At 39.5% G+C, this 19,820-nt stretch overlaps 1 protein-coding gene and 1 non-coding gene across 12 annotated transcripts in view; both read left to right on the top strand.

The window, feature by feature from the left end:
* The window catches only part of Dtna (dystrobrevin alpha), a 354,169-nt gene that overhangs the window by 144,561 nt on the left and 189,788 nt on the right, over positions 1-19,820 (top strand). The window lies entirely within an intron of this gene.
* LOC126497206 (U6 spliceosomal RNA) lies at positions 8,095-8,201 on the top strand. Its single transcript, XR_007590544.1, has one exon. It is a non-coding gene; the product is annotated as a U6 spliceosomal RNA (small nuclear RNA).

Below are 19,820 nucleotides of genomic sequence, written 5' to 3'. Positions count from 1 at the left end.
TGACTAGAGCATTATTAATAGCAGTTTCAACTTTGACACAACCTGATTTTCCACAGGTTTTTGTTGTTTGGATTAAGATGCATATTTTAAATTGCTTCTATTTTAAAAGCATTATATCATCAGTTATCATTTCGTAAAAACATATTTAAAGCGTGGACCATGCATTTAAACTGTCTATTGGTCTCTACAAATCTCCACTTGCAGTTAACAAAGTTAATGATTGAAAGGTCACAGAATTCTACTAGGATTAAAGATATTTGACTTTTATAGACCAAATGTGTTGATAAAATGAGCTCTACTTAGTCCACTTTCCAAAAATACATATAGAATACAAAATGGGATGGATTGTGCCTCTGTGGCTTGTATCCTTAAATTCCAACCTTAGTTAATCCACAAGCATGAAAGATTGCAGGTAATAGGGTGTGTTTCCTCCCATACCCAAGTTATCCCTGACCAGCAGGAGGTGCTTCTCCATGCAATAACAGCAACAAGGGCCCTTTCCTTTTAGGATTTTCCCATCTTCTAGGAGTCCAGAGTCCTTTGTTTCTAGTCCAAAATCTAAAGACGAAATTACAGTGAGCATATATGGAAGCTTCTAGAGGTCCAGGGATAGAGAGGGCTGCTACCACCTGTATTCCTTTGACTAGAAATGGATCAAAAGACTTACTGCATGGGAGCCAGGAAAATGAGAGGAAGAGAGCCAGTGGTCCTTCTAATCCTGCTGATTCACTTATTTCTAAAGCAGGAAAACACCAACGCGTTTGGGACTGGTTTCTACAATTACTTCGGTCACTAAAGCACTTAGAAAACTGATCAGATTCTAACTTTGTACCTACGTCTGATAGAGCTCACACCCCCCAAAGAAAGGACTCTACTAAACAGATATATGGATAAATAGATCATTCATTGCACATGGAGTCTAATGTGAGTCACATGAGAGTTTGGCTGGGCCTTTCTGTCTTAGAACAGTTGACTGGCACCTACTAGATCCTCGACCGTATTACTGAGGTGCACGCCTACATGAATGCATGAGTCTGGAGACAGGGAATCAATTTCATGAACAAAACGGTAAGGGAATTCAAGCTAGCTTAAAGCGAGGGAAAATCTTTCTGACAATCCCGAGGGAAGATGGGAGCTGAGCTAGCAAAGAGAAGAGGTGCATGATGGGCAAGTTTTCAGGAGGCGAGAACAACATCGCAAAGGGTGTGCTGGGTTTAGCTTGGCACATAAGGAGCATACAAAAGCCAGTGTTTCAGGGACACTGGAGGTCTGAGTACCTATGATGGGAAGGAAGTTAGCAGAGCTGGCAAGGACTTCTATGACCAACGTGTCCTCTCAGTCTTCTCTAAAGGCACAAGTGGGAAACCGATAAAAAGCGTAAGGAAGGAAGGGCAATGGGGTCGGGTTTTCCTCCAGCACCAGCTTTATGTGAAGAGGGGGTTGAACTGGGAACTGAGCGGAAGTGGAGAGACTACTCAGGAAACCATTTTAAATATCCAAGTAGGTGACTAGTACAGCGTGGAGGGGAGAAGGGGACAGCAAAGTGACAGCCGGGCAGGCAGGGGTTTGAAACGGACTGTGTAGACCCGGAGAGTGGGGAGAGGCACGCATATGCATGCTCATGTGGCTTTAGGGCTTCTCGTTCCATTCACTGTTCTTCCAAGGGTAGATGCTGCCGACCTGTCAAGACAACGAATATTGCTTCCTCCAGATCCTTTGGGAAGCCGCATCCCCATTCCGGATTAGCGCAACTGCTGGGCATTAGGCATTCCTATTGGAGCTACTGTCTTCATTTGTTTCCCTTCTTCTTTGCTAAAAGAAATGAATTAGTGCTGGACATAATTTACACCTGTAACTACAGCACTTAGAAGGTAGAGGCCCAAAAATCAGCTCACCATCATGTCGGCTACATACAACTTCATGTCAACTAAATAGTAAGCTCAAGGTCAGCCTGGACTATGCGAAAACTTATCTAAAATATTAAAACTTGACTAGAATATTATTTATTCATTCTATAAATAATATTAATTAAAGTAAATTATGTAAATTCATAATTAGAGTGGAGGATTCTGGAGGCAAATGTCTTCAAAACAGCCTTTAAAATATTTTGTTAAAATTTCATCTTTAATAATGTACTTTTGAGACTGGAGAGATGTCACAGCAGTTAAGAGAAAGTACTTTCCCTGCAAAGGAAGCCGTTTAGTCACCAGCACCTACTTTGTGGCTCACAGAGGTCCCCAGCCCCAGGGCAGCTAACACCCTACACTGGCCTCTCTGGACACCTGCAATTGTGTGCAACCACACAGAGACACATATATTTTTCAAACACTTAAAAATATATTTATAAAAACAAAGTTTGGACTATCTTTATATCTTTATGACATGGTCTTATTGATTCTGTGATCCATAGAGTGTACCATTGTTAAAGTCATCCTTGAAGCCAATGCCCTACTCAGTTCTTTCGGGCTCAGTTCTGATTCACGATCTGGTGGGGTTTCTCTGGATAGGCTCCCGCCTCCATTCTGCTCTGCCCCCTCTTCCTGTCCTTCACTGGCAGATTTATCTGTTTGTTTTTACTATCCAGAAAGCAGACAGCATCATGACTCCCCAGGGTAAGTGTTACTTCTATCTACTTATTAGTGCTTATGAGGGTATGCTCATTTGGGTAAAAGAATATCCTGAGCTCAGAGATGAGCGGAGCTGCTTCTCACAGGTCCACATGCTGCGAAGATCTGGCAGCTTTCCTGGAGGGATGGTAAAGTTGTGGCCAAAGTAATGCTTCCGGCATGTTCCTTCCCTCATTCTACTAAAGATAGAGCCTAATTTCCGGGACTCTCTGCCAAAGACATTTACATGTGTTAAATGTTGTTCCAATTTTAAATAGTTTATGTGAATAATTTTCACCTCAAATGCACTATTTCAGCTACAAAAGAGTAGAGAAAATTCTTTAATTGCCTGTTACACTATAGAGAAAAAATACTGCAGAAATAAAGAATTTTATAAAATGTTTTTATTATTTTTTACAAATAGCTTATGCTTACAATCTTACCTTTCTAATTCTTGACTATTAGGGTGCTCCTTCTTTTTCCTTTCTTGTATACCCCAGATTAGTTTTTATTTGCATTCTGATTTAAAGTCTTTTTCAGGAATCTTTACAATTCTTTTTTTCCTCCCAGTTCTCTTTGGTCACACAGTCTTCTCACTTCGATATGATGCTGCCTCTTGTCCAACACACAGGATATGGGGAAACCTTAAACTCCCTTTGTCGAACTGACTTCACTCTGTCTCTTGAAGTAGGGTATGATATAAACATGGCATTAGTCTGAAGACAAATTTCAATGTTACTTTTACCATTCTGGGCACGTATTTGCATATTTTACTTAACTCCAACTGGACACTTGTCACGGGGCTATAAAAGGGGGCCATTGGGACTGGAGAAATGACTCAGCAGGTGGTTTCTGCTCTACCAGTGGGCCCAGATGCTATTCTCAGAACCCACGCTGTACAGTTCATAAGCCCCTGTGATGCCAGCTCTAAGTGATCTGGCCTGGTACCCTGTCCTAACCTCTGCCAGCATCCCATACACACAACTAAAACCAGAAAAAAACCTTTTTAAAAAGAAACTAAGAAGAGCCCAAGACCTCTGAATAAAGTCCCGTGGGCAGAAGTACTCCAGAGTCAAATGGCCGGTGCCTTTGCCTTTAAGAGGTCACTGCAGAGATCTGTGTCACACTGCTTTCAGGCAACTGGCCCAGAGGATCAAATACCTACTTCCTGAAACAGTATTACTGAAGAGAAAGCCTTCGCCTTATAAGCATCCAGACTTACGGCCAAAAATTAAAGAAGGACCTTTTAAAACATCCAAAGAGTCAGGCGTGCCTTCTATAACAAGAGGCAAGTACAAGCTATGTGGATCAGCTCAAGAAAGGACCTCAGGAGCAAGAGTGTGCTTCCCTTTTGTGGCCTTCCCACACCTGCCTTGAGCCTGCTTTTCCCCTTGGAACATGATCTTTTTATAGCAATGATGGTAATTAGATCGTGTCCCTTTTAGACACTCTTAGTCATCTTTAGACTTGTATCCAGTATCTCTACCTCAAAATAGAATGAAAATTCAGTTTCTTAGCCTGTGATTTTGCTGTTCATTTTTCTAGAATGGAATGAACCTTTCCTGGTCTTGAAGACGCCATCCCAGGCCCTGATGGCAGTTACTGTGTGTCCATTCTTATGTCCCTTAAGAACAGAAAACCAGTGTGTAGAGTCAGATCCTCAGTTCTGCTGAAATGGTGTTTTCTCTAGTAAAGTAGCTGAAGGAGATATGCCAGCAGAGTACTTTTCTTACCATAAGATAAGAATTTGCCTCTAAATCATAACGCATACTAGGAATTTATTATAAGCCTAAGAATCCTAAGTCATTTGAGTGTTTATTATTATTTTAAATCTTCTCCTCGTGATACTATTACAACATCCTCTCATGAAGCCACGGTGCACCCTTTGCATCTATGATCAGCTTCTAGAAGTTAGTCTCAATCGCCTTTTACATAGCTTCATACCTTCTTCCAGAATACCCAGTTTGAAGTCATTCTATTCAGATGTATCTTATGAGCTTTGGAAAATACAAGGTGAAGCAGTGTGTCAAATGTAGAGACAATGTTTTGTACAATGATGCAATATCATTTATGTATAATATATAATATCATGTATGTATAATATATAATATATGGTCTCATTTTTATTAGCAATGTTTTGTAATAAAACTAGTCTGGGGATTAAATGATATAGAGCTTACAAAGTATTTAGCAAGTGTTTGGCATGATAAGCACGCAAATGTTTTTAATCATTACTATTTAGCTAATTTTATACTTAAATGACTATATACTGTATGCCAGCTGTTTTTGTGTTTTAAAGCCACATTTTTTCTCATTAAGTAATGTGACATATATTTTAGTCAGGTTAGTGTCTAATACTCATCCAATCTGTTTCACTTATTCAGCTATGAATATCCCCAGTGCTGGGGTGGATAGAGGGAATGCAGCAACAGATAGACAAGGTCTCTGACTTCAAAGATCTTCCATAAGCCAGGAAGACTGGTAATATTTAAGTGATTACTACATGATGCGAAAGAAACCTGCAGGATGAATAAACAACACCGTAAAAAGAGGCACAACACATCCAGCTGTCTTTTTCCAATAGTGATATTACCATTGGCACCTGAAGATGAATCAGGCTTGGCTAGAAAGAAGGACTGGAGAAAGACAAAAGCAGAGAGATCACCACCGGAAGAAAAGGCCTGGGTAGTGGGAGGAGGTGAGAAGAAAGGCTATTCACTGATGAACTGGCAGAGACTCCAGAGGGGTGGAAAGGAGAAAGAAACAGGAATGTCCGGAGGTGCCAAATCTGAGAGGACTTTGTCCTGCAGTCACCTCTGGGATCATTGATGCCTTCTCTTCACTAATCCAGAATCATTCCAGCTTAGCTGGGGTCTACATGCGTAGGCCTATACCGCTTGGCAATTATTTCCTTATATCTCCCACCAAGAGTGTGCTCATTCGCTGTCTCCAATTCCTGTTATCAAATCCAGAATGCATTTACTGGTCAGTGTCTCCAAGGTCTGTTCATCCATTCCGTCTACAAATGTTTATTGCCTTGCAAAATACATGGTGCCATGCACCCTAGCTGCTGGGAAGACCTGCTGATGCCTCCCCTGGCATAAGCTCCTCTGCATTTCTTCCTGCTCTTAAGGTGCAGCGGGTGACAGATACTGTCATCTGTACAATGCCTGGTAGCTCAGTTCTTGCAAGGGTTTGAGCCTAGCTGTACTCTGTTCGAGAGACTGAGAGCCAGTCTCTTGTTTTCAGCAGGGGTTCTGTTCACACCTCAGTCTAGAAGCTCAAAATAACTAATAATTATTCCAATACTAAATGTAATCTGCAACTGCATGAGAGTCCCCTTAGTTAGGTCATTCTTAATGAGCCCCCGTTGGCAAGACAAACCAATTAGACCATTTGTTTCAAAGTCGTTAAACTCGGGTCTAATAAAATTTCTCTTAAAAGTCACTAGTTCTTACAGGATTCCCGGGATTAGCCGGAAAGGTAATAAATTATAGGGAATCAAAATAAAAGAACAGCTGAGACTGGGGAATGCAGAAAAGAAAAAGGCTTGCATAAGTCCACAGAGTGAGGAGTCCATGGGCCTAGTGCAGTGTGCTCTCTGCCATAGCTCAGGGGTGTGTTTACTCGTGAGTTTAACATTTCATTGTAATCATGGCTAGTCTAAGAAAATGGAGTAGACTTTTACCAGTTGATGATGACAACAAGACCCTCCTTTTCCCTCCCTCCCTCCATGCTCCTTCAGCTCCCTCGCCCCCTCCCTCTTCTTCACCCTGCTTTTACAGTTCTCTGCCTGAATTTATGGCCAGTACTTTCACTAATTGTGCCTGCATCTCCTAGCCATGCTCTTCTTGCTTCCAGCAGGTTCTATATTTCATAGTAAGTTTTAGAGTTGAATCCTAATTGCCTCCACAGTGACTAGGATACTAGAGGCTTAACCCTCCCCAGTGTAGCCTGATCTATATGAAGGACAAGGAAAAGCCACTTCCAGTGAAGGTGTTTTGAAGACCACAGAGGAATCATACTGAAATACCAGGGGTTGTAGAATGGGAAGGGATAGTCTGTGTCTTTCATATGTATTATTCTGCTGTGGCTGCTGCCCTACACCCAGGGGAGCTCAGCTGATAAACCTGCTAGACATCAAATGAACGATTGGAGGGGTCTTCTCTCTTGCCCATGGCAGACAATTGCTGAAGCCAACATTCAGAGTATTCTTCAAGAGGAAGTGCTGGGAGGATAACGAGTTCACAAGGAGCCATGGGTTTATTTACAGGTTGGTTTCCCCATAAAGCATCTGGTCCCCTGCTTTGGTTTTCTCATCCCAGCCAGTCTCCTAGGGGCTCACTGATGTTTTCGAATAACTGGTATGATAGAACCTGGTCAAAAGGAAGGGGTTTTTCACTTTAGAAAGGACACATTGGGTTGCTCCCATCCTTCGTTTCTATTTATTTACTTCCTATCTCTTATCCAACTGGTATTCTTAGAGCCATTGTCAGCAATTGGGTGACGCTTGTATACTGGGCACAGTGCATTCATTATCTATATGAAGATTCCAGACCACTCAAAGAAATCGCAGTTAAAGATGAGCAAACACATTTAAAGGAAAGAAATAACAGACTGATGTAGTAGTAGAAGGTTTTTTATTTTTTTCCCAGCAGCTCAGCCCGGAAAAAATTACACAGAAACCATATTATTTGCAATAATGTTTGGTCAATAGCTTAAGCGTATTTCTGGCTAACTCTTATATCCTAAATTAGGCCATCTCCATTAATCTATGTATTGCCATGTAGCTGTGGCTTATGGGGTAAAGTTCTGGCGTGTGTCTCTTGTGGAGCTACATAGCTTCTCTCTGACTCCACCTTTTTTCTCCCAGCAATCAGTTTAGTCCCCACCCCACCCCGCCTAGCACTACTCTACCCTATCACAGGCCCAAAACAGCTTCTTTATTAACCAATGGTATTCACAGGATACAGAGGAAAATCCCACATCAGGCTGGCATTCATGCTCTGGGTCACCCATGCTGTTCTGTCTCGACTCCCCAGGGTACTCACCAAAGAACTTTTCACCATATATGAAACAACATTGGATTGTGAAAGCTAACTTCAAATAGCACCATATTCTGAGTCTGCACACAGACTTTGGAACTTATTTTCAACATAGCATAATCTATTTTCACTTTGGTGCAGGGGGAAGATGAATATCACCCAGGTTTAATGAAAATCATTCCAGTCTCTAGGCTCTCTTTACCCCCTCCCAGGTCCTCCAGCCTGAAATGATACAGGCTCTACTCCAGCCAGTGTAATCATAGCCAGAAGTTTTACAGCTTTCAAAACTGTGTAGACAAATACCTTTGCACAAATATACAAAGTTCACTGTTCAAACTAAATGATCCATCCTCTGCCAGTTTACCACTCATCAGTAATAGTTTATTAATTTTTCCATCAGTTGTGCTTTCCAACTATTTATTATAACCAAAGAACTGGTGTATGTGCTCTCTTCGGCAGCACATATACTAAAATTGGAAGGATACAGAGAAGATTAGCATGGCCCCTGCGCAAGGATGACACGCACATTCGTGAAGCGTTCCATATTTAAAAAAAAATCCTACTGATTCATGAGCATATAAGAGTCGTTCATCTTTTGATTTCTTCTTTAATTTCTTTTTTTTTAAGTTTCCCTTTTTATTTTATTTTTTTTCTTCTTTTTTTTTATTGAGAATAAGAAAAAAAAGTTTCCGCCTCCTCCCAGCCTCCCATTTCCCTCCCCCTCCCCCCAATCTTCTCCTCCATCCTCCCCTCCCAACCCCTTCCCTTTCCCACCTGTCTACCTTCCCATCTTCTCCTTCTCCATCTCCATTCAGAAAGGGACAGGCATCCTATGGACTTATTTGTTTCTTAGTCTGTTTGGCCTTTCATGTATAGGAAGATTATTGATTTTTTTGAGATAATTTTGTATCCAGTTAATTTGCTGAAAGTATTTTTTAGCTGTAAGAGTTTCCTGGTGGAAATTTTAGGGTCACACATGTATATTATCATATGACCTACAAATAAAAATACTTTGATTTCTTTCTCCCCCCCCCCAAAAAAAAGAACTGGATGTATGCAGGAGAAATCAAAGATAAGTGCTTATAATCACGGCATTTATGGAATGCCATAGAGGTGGAGGCAGGAGGATCTCTGGGGCTTGATAACAAACCAGATTAGCCTACTCTCCAAATTCCAGGCCAATCAGAGTAGGTCCCCAAAATAAACAAAGGTGGATGGTGCCTAAGAAATGGCCTCAAAGCTGCCCTCTCCTCTCACCTCCACCTAAATGTACGCTCATAAGCACTTACACATATAGAATGCATGCACATACACACAAGCAAACGTTTATTCTGTTGGAGTGTGAAGAGAATCTTACAACCTTGCTGTAACAGGGGATCTTGACGAAAATAATCAGTGCTTATCTATACAAAGAAATCAATAGTTTCATTTGTCCTTATTCTCAAACTTGTCAGTTCTTACTTTTTAGACTTTGAATGACCAAATTAGGTGACTTTGCATGCACACACATATGTGTGTTTGCACGTACAAGCATGCACACATGTGAGTTACATTTGTCAATGCCTTCTCTTGCTACAGAATTAGATATCTGGTTTGTTCTTGGAAGTAATTCTCTTATCATAGGCTTCTGTCATTAGAAGATTCCTACAATTTTAAGTTCCTTTCATGCAGATGTCTGTCCTTGTTTCTTTTATCTCAGGACATATTTCAGTCATGATTTTACTCCCCCTTTTAGAATTACTAAATGCTAGGCACCAGCACAGACTGAAAGCCTTTGTGGGGTACAGTCTGCCATTTGTTGAAGTTATTCATCCTGGTTAAGCCAGCAACAATAGGGCAGTTTGGATTTTTATAGTCTGCATATTACCATGCTGGACATTACATGGTAAAAGAATAGGGCTTTCCTTATTGAAAAATGCCTAAGAGATATATTATGGGTCCTCTTCCCTTGAAAGCAGCCATTGCTACGACGCTAGAGAGTTGCAGCCAATGACCACAAACCCCTTGCTGAATGTCCAGCTGAGGGACCAGTGATGCTCACTTTCCACTCTTTTACTAGTCTCATCCATGCCCCACCAGCTACCTTGAATCTTCCAGGTAGCAAGGCCTTCAACTGTGTAGTTTCTGTTTGTTTCGTCCATGGGAGTGTTGTTCTCAGTATGTAAAATCTTAGCGTATACAGGAATTTTATGTGTGTTACATTTCTTGGTTATAAATCTACAACAAATAGAAGTCTAATAGTTGTTTTTTAAAAATATATTTTTAAACAGTGCTATAACACAGTTCTCTTAAAATATAGTGGGATGAAGCCAAGTATATTCCACATGATCCTTCCATATTTGCAAGGCTCTACTCAATATTATTTTAATCCCAGCCACTGAAATCAGCTATTTAGGGGCATTATTGTACAAACACTGTAAGTCTGTCTTAGCTGTATTTTCCAGATATGAACACTTTTTTATTACTAAGAAATATTTGTCATTAATTTAGATTTAAATAGTCACAGTCATATATACCTGTCATCCTAGAATGTTGGAGGTTAATTTGGGAGAACCACAGGTTCTAGAGCAGCCAAATCCCAGGCAAAACTGTACTATATGACTTGTCTTTAAATTTTTTACTTAGTCTCTGATTCTTTCATTAGCTTTTGGAACCCTACCCCTCACACTGGGTCATCTTTCACAGCCATAATATATGGGGAGGTGCTTAGTCTTACAATAACTTGATATGCCTTGTTTTATTGATATCTGGGGGAGACCCACCATCTCCTGAGCAGAAATGAAGGAGGAGTGGACTCAGGGGTATGGGGAAAGGACTGAAAGGAGAGGAAGGAAGGGAAACTGTGGCTGGGATGGAAGATAAATTAATTTTAAAAAATGTTTTTATTTAGAAAATCTTTAAAAAATAAATGTAATATATGTCAGTAAATTTTCTTTTCAATGTCAAAACTGAAAGGACCCTAAATTGATTACCATAAGAGGGGGGAAAGTATTTTTATTGATATTAGTACTTTATGTAAATGTTTGCATTATGCTACTTGTGATGTTTTAATAAAAAATGATAAAAATTTGACAAACCTTTGATATTAACCAGTTAAGTTTTTTTTAAAAAAAAAAAAAAAGCATGTTCTCATAACCTCAAACGGATGTAGTAGCGTTATCATGTCACTCTGTTTGGAGGGGGAACCAGGACTGTAGCGGAGAGATGGGCTGTTCTCCAAGAAGTCTCCCAAGAGACCATGGGGTAGTCTCTGAATCTAAAGGCTACAACGATACTATTTGTCTGTGACAAAGTGGAGACAGTGCTTGGATCTGAATGAACATGTTGGGGAATTCCTTCCTCCTTCCAGCTATGGAAGGAGCCGTGTGATCTGCTACTTTTTTAAAAAAATTGAATTCTTTAACAAGAATGACACCTCTGCCTAGTTATTTGTCTTTTGCCCCTGCTCATGGTAATTAAAATCAAGAATTAATATTAAAATAAATGAAAGAAATTTAAGGACAGGAGGTAGATGACCTTGGAGCCCCAAACTGACTCCTTTTCTCCTTCATAACTCCCAAGTCCTCAAGGTACATGTTGAAGAAGATGAGGAAACTGAATGAGGGGGTTCTAGGACCAAACTAAAGCTGGAAAACTTGGGACTTGCAACATGGGACAGGAGCTGGGCAGTAGTGAGAAGGCAGCTGGGGACCTCTGGACACTAAAGAGAGTCAGGACTATGACTGAGTAGCAGTGACACGTGCTACTCAAAACAGCACAATGGAGCAAGTCTGGACATTATGACTGCTGATTTAAGTAACCAATCAGGCATAGACTTGACTTTTCTGAAGTGTCTCACTAGGCCCGATGTTTAGCTCTGAGTGCATAGTGGCCTTAATCAACATAGACAAACCTTTCTCAAGTACAGACCTGGGAAGCCAAGCGAGCGTCACCAAGCCATTTCCACAAAGCACACTGCATTCTTTTCTAAGTGCAGGAAGAAGAAGGGCAGTTATTAGCACCCAAACAGCACCGTTGGCTTCTGTGGAAAGTGGTTAAAATGAAATGGGCTGTAGGGCATGCTCCTTCATGCTGTGACCTAGAGCTGAGGTCTATTGGCAGTTCACGGTGGCTGTTCCCAATGCAGATGGCACTGCAATCTTCTTTGGCTTAGAGGCTAAGTAGCGCTGAAGCCTATAAGTATTTTAGCACCCACTATGATTTTTCATTTTAATTTAATTTATTGTTTTTGAGACAGATATAGGAAGGGGAAATGATGCCATGTGTAGACTATGGCATGCATGTGGAGTTCAGAGGACAATTTTCTGGAATCAATGTTTACCTTGACCATGAGTTCCAGAGGTTGAACACAGGCCATTGGGCTTAGGTGACAACACTTGTATCTATAGAGTCATCTCACTGACCTTCAGGGCTCACTAGTATGGCTGTTCTTCTTAATCTATGCCCACATTCATGCTGTGTGTGTGTGTGTGTTAATAAGCACAATAATGAAATCTAATGCCTTCTAAAGCACGACTGCTGAAGATAAAATGTGAGCTATATGGTCTAAGACTTTCTAGAAGCCACGTTTTAAACAACTAAAAAGAAATAGGTGAAATTAATTTAAATAATGTTCTTTATTTAGTCTAGTATGTCAAACATGCCATTTCAACATATACAGGATTTCCAGAGCTATCAATGACAGTAGATCTTGTTCAATACTGCATCTGTGAGATCAGATATAGACTTCACAAGAGACAAAATCTCAATTAAAGCTGGTCCCATTTCAGCTAGCAAGGAGCTGTGGGTTCATCTCCCTAGGTCATGTCTAGCTCTTACCACAGCATTGTTTCATGTGGTATTTCTACCTTCTGACATTTTGGCTCCTCAACTGCATATGTTTCATTTTACAGAAGAAATCCTTGTGTATAAGTATTTTAATGTAGTTTATAATTCAAACAAATGCATACACATATACAAATGCATGCACAAAATTCAACTGTAGCTATTGATAATCTGTATAGTTCCTTCTAAATAAATGTGGAAAATGAAAGCAAGTACCTCCTTCTGTAGTTTTCAAAAAGTGTATTTGTGTTTGGCCATGTATCAAGTGATCAGTGTTATCAGTGACTCATGACCCCGGGTGGCCATGATGCCCATGGTAACCATTTGACAGAATGCCAAGGATGGCCACCTCCTGCATCTGAAAAGCCGACCTTGTAACAATATCCACACTCTCTGGTTGTTTCTGCTAACATGCTCTCAACTCAAAAACTGTTTTCAAAATAAAAGATAGCCAACATTCTTGCTTCATTAAATTACCCTACAGTGTCCAGGAGGGCAAAACATCAAAGAAATGAATATACAATGGAAATGATCCTTGAATGTTGATATTTGAGCTACAAGTATATAATACTTGGGACGGTGATCTAAGATGACAAGGGTATCCCAATGAAACAAAACTATCAGGATCCCTATATTACTGTATTACTGAACTAACTTAAGTTCAATTTAGTTTTTGAAACCTAAGAAGTTTATCTCATTTCTACCACACTAAAAATATTTTATTGAAATTAAACTTGTAACAAAGGATCTAAGATCCTCTCCATTAATTAGTAAGTGCTTAGATACCATTAAATACTTAAAATGGGGATCAAGTTAACAGATAGTGCACTACTTGGTGGGTAAGTTGATCATTGGCACTGAATCCATCTGCTTACTTAGAACTTGGCACGTACCTTCCAGCTGGTTTGAGGAACTGCTGGCCCTGCATTCCAGCTCAGCACATGCTTTAAGAATCTGCTTTTCCTGGTAGCAATATTTCAGAGAAGACATTTCTAGAGAGTTTGTTTTTAGCCTTAGATAAAGAGATGGCTGGGGCTCTCTATCGTCTATCTATCTGGCTATAGATTCATGCCCCTTCCCCCTGATAATTTCTGCTTTTTAAACCTGATGTGACAGACAGTAGATTGGGGCTAGGAGACTAAGAGAGCCATAAAATTCAGTATTTCGTGTGTTGTTACTAGCTTTATCTAAGAAAACGCTCATGACTGCCTACACACGGGTTTGTAAACCCAACAAACAAGGGCCAAAGTGTCAAGTTTGCATGCAGCACAGCAGGGGACAAAAGTGTCCTCATGGTTCTGATGCTTACAGAGGAAATGTCAAACGCAAATTTGGGTCTGGGTCAAATAAGCAAATCCCAATAGCTGACTTTCATTTCATCTCTACTCTTAATCTGATAATAAAGCTGATAATCACAAAATCGTATCTTCATCTCAACAAGTGATAGTATAGATACCAGGGATCACAGTTAACTGTACCATATGATTCTTTTAATCTTTGGAAACTGAAAATTCAGAGAAAAAAAAGTCTGGTTTAGAGGTGTGGTAGTAAAAATGTGGGAACTGGGGTATAAGCCACTTGTCCAAAATTTAATAGAGATTAAATCAATGAGAGAAGAGTCACCAGTGAGTACCTCTGTCCTACCTCAGAGCTACCTTCCAGCCATCCACATATGCCCCTTCCTTCTAAAGCAATGTTTTTCTAAATGAAGTCTCCAAGAGTCTTCTAGGGTTGATTGAGTATTTTAATAACCTAACCCAGTATTTTCCTTCTGTATGTGGACATTGTCTTGATCACATAAAAGCCCTAGTAAGTGAAAATTTTGAAACCATATTGAAAATTAATGTGTCACAGCCTCTACTTGTAGTCACTATATTATTTACTTCATCAAATATAGATAGGGAAAAAACAAACAACAACAAAAAATAACAATGTCTTATCAAATCTTGCAACCTTGATGCACATCGTTTGGTAATTGTGAGGAAATGCAAAGCATGCGTGTAATATGTTGCTGTATGTTGAAGTGCCATCAATGTCCTCAAGTGTAATTGTTGTATTGTTGTGGTGTGTATTATGTCAGACTCCTCTTACAGAAAAACATGCTTCCTTGAAAGACCAACTGGCTGACTAACTATGATTATTCAAATATGGAAATCTGACAAATACTTCATTGGAAATAATTGAAATAAGCTTAATACTTCAGGGGAATAATTAAATGAAAATATTCTGACAATAATAAAATTCAAACTTTCAGTAAATATTAGAAGTTTTGGGGAAACTTGTATCTGCTGCTATAAGCTTGACAGTTTCCCAATTCATTTTGGAAATGCTTTTCTGATGAAAGGGGTGATTATATTAACAACAATAATTTTTATTGTTGAAAATGAATTGTGTCAGCATTTGGAATATTTGTAGTGCTGAGAGAACCAATATTTTCCAAATGACAAATACATGGTCTTATATAATCATACACACACTAAAACTCTATACAAACTATGTCATCCACTATGGATTTTCATGTAATGAATGAATTATTCAGAGGTCTTTAACTGCTTTTAGGTTTCATACTATGACTAACTCAAGAAATAATCTGTTACTGAGTTTCTATGAATATTATATCAAAATCAGTGGATGGTCTTCAACCCAGGGCTTCAACACCGACAGCCCTAGTTAAACACAGAGGATGTCTTTAATAAGAAAAGGAGATTTGTTTTGAAGAGAGAGGGTCTAACAGGTTGGAGAGAGATGGGGTGGTAGAGTGTAGTATATGCTTGCATGAAACTGTCAAAGAGCAAAACTTATTCATAAAATAAACAAGCTTCCTAAAAGGCTGTGAAAATGCTTTGTTCTGAGTTCCTTTCCAGATTGTTGTGATCAAATACCAGAGGGGGGGGGGGAACATGTAAAGGGTAAAGGGCTTATTGTGTCTCATAGCTTGAGGGAATTATTCCACCACGGCAGGGAGAGCATGGCAGAAGGAGTGGGAAGCCTGCTAGTTAGTTTGCCTCCACAGTCAGGATGGGGTCAGTAAGTGGGCCAAAGCTCAGCAATCCATTTCCGCTAACAAAGCTCTACCTTCTAAAGGCTCCCCCAAACAATCTCCCCAAGCACATGAGCCTGTGGAATTCATTTCACAACTCACATTTCTTCATACTTCTTGAGGTAAGAAATGTCCTGCAGTTTCCATTAACCCAGACATTTAGGAGATTTCCAGATATGGAGAATTGTTTTATACCTCTCCTTGAATTTTTTTTTGAAAACTATTTGCCTTAGTACTATACTATGTATATAACAATATTTACACATCATATAGATCATATATATATATTATATTATTCATAGTGATATTTTGTTTATTATCTAATAAATAAAACTTGCCTGAAGATCAGAGAAGCGAAGCAGCCAGCCACTAGAGAGCTCTTATCTCTACCAGATCCTTAGATTGTAACGAAGAGAGTGAGTTCCTGTCTCATCCTGCCTTACATTCCTCTCCAGTGCTGGGATTAAAGGCGTGCACCACTACTGCATGGCCTTTATAGCTAACTAGTGTGGCTAGCTTTGTACTCTGATCTTCAGACGAGATTAATTTGTTAGATCATAAACAAAATATCACTGTAATTATGTGTATATAATTATGACTGTTTATGTATTAATTTCTATGTAACTATTTTATTTATAAATTTTTATTTAGAATAAAATATATTGATAATGACAGCAACGAATTTTGTGAAACTCTTTTATAAATGTAGGGAAAGTTTTTCTCATCCATTTTTAAAAAGGAATAGTTTCCTCTGAATCACATGAAAATGATAAGTCAGGCCCTGTTTTCCACCAGATGAGAGACTAAGGCATGTGGTACACACAGATTATTAGTCCAGCCAGAAATATACTCCTGAAGGGCAAGAGCTGAGCAGAATTTAAGAATTAATGCTCTTTCATCCTGTGACTTCCACAAAAGAAGCAGTTCCTTGTCTAAGAAAACACCTACACACATATTCTGTGTGAGGCTCTCTTTCTCCCGAGGACTCCAGATATACATACATTCATGAGAATCTGGTTTTCCAGCAACAAAAGTTGCATCAAAAAACTGATTTGTGCACACGTGCTATTTTAGGAGGATGGGCTTTGTGGTTGAGTTCGATGTGGTTAATTAACAAAGAGAAATGTTTACAGCTACATGGAATACCATGTGCTCAGCACAGTCTCAGAAATGTTTACAGCTACATAGAATCCCACGTGCTCAGCACAGTCTTCATTCAGAGTATTTGCAGGAAGCATCCCAGGCTGCCTGTGAGCATCTGCTCCCTTCTCCTTCTGTCCTCCATTGATGCCACTACTGGAATGGATAAAATGCTTAATGAAACAATTTTGTTTTCATTTTTGCTTTACACAACTATAACCAGTTTTATGACTGCCTTTTTCCCTTCCTTCCTTTTCCTTCCCTTCTAATTGTTTTGATAGTTACCCAATGGGAAAATCAAAACACAGCTATACTAGGTCAAATTGTAGAACTAATCTCTTCAAAGTATGCTGTGGACTTCTCTGTCCAATGAAGAGGTAGAAACTCTGAGCAAGATTTGAAGGTCATATTTTACCAGGAGATTTCAATAGAATGTCTGTTGTGCCTGCATGCAGCTAATTAAAAAATTGTCTTCTAAAAATTAATTAGACTAATCTTTGACACACTAGGACTTAATGTTCAAAATCCAACTTAATTTTCTTTTGGGTCGATTTGAGTGGTACTGAGAGGCAGGAGACAAAGGCTGAGGCTGCTTAATTTTTTCCTAATCGACACAAAGTGTGTTAATCTTCCTTCTTTGCCTGAATTAATTTCAGCATAGGGGTTTCAAGGCCTAATGAGTCCATGGCTATGGGAAGCCTTCGCTGGCACACAGCTCTAGTGTCACACAGTCTTGCATAAAAGACTTTAATCTGAAGAAAATTCCAGATATAGAAATCTGACAATTATATAAGCAAATGAGACTTTCACTAGTTCTATACTCATGTATTACATTAAAACACATAACAGATGGTTGGAGAGATGACTCAGCAGTTAGGATCACTTGTTCTGCAATCATGTAGACCAGAGTTCAGATCCCAGCACCTACTTGACAAGCTGGGCTTCCCTGCAAATGAACGAGGGTCACTGGGGCTTGCTGGCCTCAAGCCTAACCAAGAAACTATGAGCCCCAGAAGGACAAGCAGGGAGCAGTGATGGAGGATGCCTCCTTCTGGCCTCCCCACCCTCAAGTAGGCACATGGACCCCTCTCATACACACACCTACACACGGCTCACGCAGCTACATACAAATAAATCGACAAGTAAGCTTATTTTAAATACAAAACGAGGTAATTGGTGTCTCTAACAATGATTTTGAAGAAAATGGCCCCTATTTTTTCTGATGTTTTGTTGTTTGGGTATACATAAGTTTTGAACTCCAGAAATTTTCTATTACAAAAAGCACTATTATTATGGTAAAACAAGGGTCTTCTACCCTGCTTTAAGATGAAGCAGAAATGTACTGTGCATGAATACGTGTATTAATATAAGGATAAAATAAAGAAGCATACATCTTACATATATTCTATGCTTTAATAATCTCATAGCACAAAAAGAAAATGTTTGTGTTAAATGTGGGTAGTTCACTAGTAAATAGGAAACAAAAAATTTGTGCATTATAATCCCTCAATGTGACATAAATATGTGTTCTGCATGTATGTGTATGTACATGTTTGTAACTGTAGCTATACATGTTCACATGTGTCTATGTGTGGGGAAATGGAAGTAAATGTACAAACTCTTCAAAGGCATGTTCTCAGGAGTAGATGAGCTACCATTTTCAAAATCCACTGTATTTCTATCTTTCTATAAAGAAAATTTGTTGTGGTTTTAAAAACCTAACTCTAAATGCCGTCAGCCATTGCATGTTCCATTTTTATACTAATTAAATTTATTCAATTAATTTTCAGCTAATAGTTTTACATTTTTCATTTTTATGAAGGTGTCTGAACACTTAGGTGAGCTCTGAGCAACTAACCCCCTCTGCAAAAGTTGCCCAGGAATGGATGAGGGACTGAATCATGTAACAGTGATGCCCTTTCAGATTCAGGTACATAGGTAAGCCACTGCCTTCACCTTACAGCAAGAGGCAGTAAAGAGAAGCACATAGGAGATGGGGAGGGGTAGCTACTGTCCAGGAAACAACTGCAAGTTCCTTTATAATCAACTTCTCCCTTCTCAGCACCGCTAAAGCAGCTGACAGAATACTAGCTGGGTGGATTGGACAGACAAGTCACCATGGCTCTTAAGAGTTTCAGCGTGTTGGCAGACCTCTGGCTTCATGGTATAAAATCTCCTCATTGACTCCATATATGCCCATTTCTTATGAGAGATATTTTGTCCAAATGTTGCTTTCTGTCTTATCTTACTGTACCTGAATAATGGAGCATGAATTTTTTAGTCTCACTGATAAAATAGCAAAATAAAAATGAATTATAAGCTACTGTCTTTATGCTGTTCAAATACCTTCTTGCTGTTCTGTATCTTATAGGAAGCTGGTATGGGGCGGGGGAGAGATGGGAAGCCTGAATAGTGAGGCACACCAGTGGCTCCAATTTCCTTGAAAAGGTATATAGACTGTTACAAGGGTGAATTCTACCTGTGCTTCTGTTGTCATAAGATGTTTTGATAGAAAGAAATCACATATGTAAAATGTTCCTGCGTCTGAGATTCAATTAAGTTCCCTAATTGTCTGTCCAGGACATAAAAATGTCTCAAAAATAAAATGGAGCCACATCAGCATCTGAGTAGCCATGGCCAGTTGCTCTAATGCTTTGGTAAGCAATTATAATTCCCACAGTGAGGTCCACCTGCCCTGAGAGTAGCCCTTCCACAATGGCCACATTAGATCTATACTACCATTGCTATCGTCCTTCTCCTAGGAACTTGGAGTCAAAGGCAATAATCTGAAGTCATTTGTCAACAGCCAAGGTCTTCCTGACTTGCAAGCTCAGCTTTGAGTCAACAAAACTAATATTTGAAACAGAAAGGATAATCACATTTTTCCAAGCACCAATGTTCCCTTCAATTTCCAGGCATCCGCAAAGCTCCATTTGATGGAATCTTCTACCTGATTCTGTCATAATATCCTTGTGTTTGGCATGGCATTATCTTTAAACCAAGGGTTTTAAATATAAAACCATCACACTGCTGCTCCAAGTTGGATATTTTTAAATCAATAATTAAAAATCAGGTGAAATGATTGGAATAAAAGCCACAGCTTAGAGAAGGAGCCAGAAAGAATATCCTGGGCTTCGTGCTCACCAGTTCCTCCACCATCAGTCA

Source organism: Alexandromys fortis, unplaced genomic scaffold (genome assembly GCF_014885135.2).
Source record: "Alexandromys fortis isolate MF-2015 unplaced genomic scaffold, M_Fortis_MF-2015_v1.1 scaffold_25, whole genome shotgun sequence".
Taxonomy (NCBI): domain Eukaryota; kingdom Metazoa; phylum Chordata; class Mammalia; order Rodentia; family Cricetidae; genus Alexandromys; species Alexandromys fortis.
Note: the sequence above shows the minus strand (reverse complement) of the source record. Positions and strands in the feature narration are given on the sequence as shown.